This window comes from Ascidiella aspersa, chromosome 5, assembly GCF_963924565.1.
Source record: "Ascidiella aspersa chromosome 5, kaAscAspe10.2, whole genome shotgun sequence".
NCBI classification, from domain to species: domain Eukaryota; kingdom Metazoa; phylum Chordata; class Ascidiacea; order Phlebobranchia; family Ascidiidae; genus Ascidiella; species Ascidiella aspersa.
Window position 1 is genome coordinate 11,695,986 of NC_139451.1, and position 2,500 is coordinate 11,698,485.

Here is a 2,500-nt window from a genome sequence, read left to right on the forward strand (position 1 = left end):
ATAGTTCAACACCTGGCGCAATCGTGCACCTTTTTTTTACGTTAGAATTTCAAACGGAAGACCCCAGGGACAACACTCATCTTTGCTATACTTGTGGGAGCTGACAAGCTTCGACAAGTAAAGAATCGGTGAAAAGGCGATTGGCTCGCTGGGCAGATGTTGCTGCTGCGCGAAGAGCCGAGTGTCAGTTTGTCGGGTTCTGAGCGGTCGCTTCGGCGAAGTTGTCTGGCGTGCGTTGCGCTCGCGCCGGTGTTGGCGACGTGGCGGTCGAAAGGCCTGCCGACGAAGTCTTACTCCGGCGGGTGCGACGGGCGGTGACGGTTTTCTGAGTTCGGGCAGCCGAGCAAAGAACGAAATTTTAACGGAGAGAAGCCTTCGGGTTTCGCATCGACCGAGCGACGGCGCCGCATCAGCGGCGCCTCCTTCGTCGGCCTTTCGGGGCTACGCTAAAGTAGCTACCTGGTTGATCCTGCCAGTAGTCATATGCTTGTCTCAAAGATTAAGCCATGCAAGTCTAAGTACGAGCTCTCGTACAGTGAAACTGCGAATGGCTCATTAAATCAGTTATGGTTCATTTGATCGTACGTTTTACGTGGTTAACTGTGGAAATGCTAGAGCTAATACATGCGTGAAGCGCCGACCTCGCGGGAGGCGTGCTTTTATCAGACCAAAAACCGACCGGGCTTCGGCCCGCAACCTTTGGTGACTCTGGATAACTTTGCGGATCGCACGGTCTCGCACCGGCGACGGATCATTCAAGTGTCTGCCCTATCAACTTTCGTCGGTACGGTACTGGCCTACCGAGGTTCTTACGGGTAACGGAGAATCAGGGTTCGATTCCGGAGAGGGAGCCTGAGAAACGGCTACCACATCCAAGGAAGGCAGCAGGCGCGCAAATTACCCATTCCCGACGCGGGGAGGTAGTGACGAAAAATAACAATACAGGACTCTAAACGAGGCCCTGTAATTGGAATGAGTACACTTTAAAACCTTTAACGAGTATCCATTGGAGGGCAAGTCTGGTGCCAGCAGCCGCGGTAATTCCAGCTCCAAAAGTGTATATTTAAGTTGTTGCGGTTAAAAAGCTCGTAGTTGGATTTTGGGCGCAGGCGGCCGGTCCGTCGCAAGGCGTGTACTGGCCGTCCTGGCCTCACCTCCGGTTCTCCGCCGGTGCCCTTGACTGAGTGTCGGCGGCGGCCGGAACGTTTACTTTGAAAAAATTAGAGTGTTCAAAGCAGGCGATTCGCCTGAATAATGGTGCATGGAATAATGGAATAGGACCTCGGTTCTATTTTGTTGGTTTTCGGAGCGCGAGGTAATGATTAAGAGGGACAGACGGGGGCATTCGTACTGTGCCGTTAGAGGTGAAATTCTTGGATCGGCGCAAGACGAACGACTGCGAAAGCATTTGCCAAGAATGTTTTCTTTAATCAAGAGCGAAAGTCAGAGGTTCGAAGACGATCAGATACCGTCCTAGTTCTGACTATAAACGATGCCAACTAGCGATCGGGGGGCGTTAGTTTTACGACCTCTCCGGCAGCTTGCGGGAAACCAAAGTCTTTGGGTTCCGGGGGAAGTATGGTTGCAAAGCTGAAACTTAAAGGAATTGACGGAAGGGCACCACCAGGAGTGGAGCCTGCGGCTTAATTTGACTCAACACGGGAAATCTCACCCGGCCCGGACACAGTGAGGATTGACAGATTGAGAGCTCTTTCTTGATTCTGTGGGTGGTGGTGCATGGCCGTTCTTAGTTGGTGGAGCGATTTGTCTGGTTAATTCCGATAACGAACGAGACTCTGGCTTGCTAACTAGTTACGCGACCCAATCGGTCGGCGTCTAACTTCTTAGAGGGACTAGTGGCGTTTAGCCACACGAGATTGAGCAATAACAGGTCTGTGATGCCCTTAGATGTTCGGGGCCGCACGCGCGCTACACTGACCGGATCAGCATGTGCTCGCCTTGGCCGACAGGTCTGGGTAACCCGCTGAACCCCGGTCGTGCTAGGGATAGGGAATTGCAATTATTTCCCTTGAACGAGGAATTCCCAGTAAGCGCGAGTCATTAGCTCGCGTTGATTACGTCCCTGCCCTTTGTACACACCGCCCGTCGCTACTACCGATTGAATGGTTTAGTGAGGTCCTCCGATTGGACCTGGCGCGGCCGGCAACGGTCGAGCCGGCGTCCGAGAAGACGATCTAACTTGATCATTTAGAGGAAGTAAAAGTCGTAACAAGGTTTCCGTAGGTGAACCTGCGGAAGGATCATTAACGGTCTCGCAAACGCTTCGGCGAACGCGAAACTCGGACAAGCGAGAGAAAAAGTCTTTGCTACCCGGCGCCCGACCCGCGAGGAGCGGCGCGCCGGCCGGCGATTCGGTCACCCGGTAATGTTTGCGCGTCGAGTGCCGCGGTGCCGCGCGCTCCGGCTTCAAGCGTCGGCCTGGCCGACCGCTCGGCGCGGTCTATTTTGTCACCCTATAGTGCGAGGCACTGTGCGAGCG

At 54.0% G+C, this 2,500-nt stretch overlaps 1 non-coding gene across 1 annotated transcript; it reads left to right on the plus strand.

Moving 5' to 3' along the window:
* The first annotated feature begins 456 nt into the window (after positions 1–456).
* Positions 457–2,267, plus strand: LOC146143716 (small subunit ribosomal RNA). The gene has a single exon (XR_014500407.1). It is a non-coding gene; the product is annotated as a small subunit ribosomal RNA (ribosomal RNA).
* The last annotated feature ends 233 nt before the right edge of the window (positions 2,268–2,500 follow it).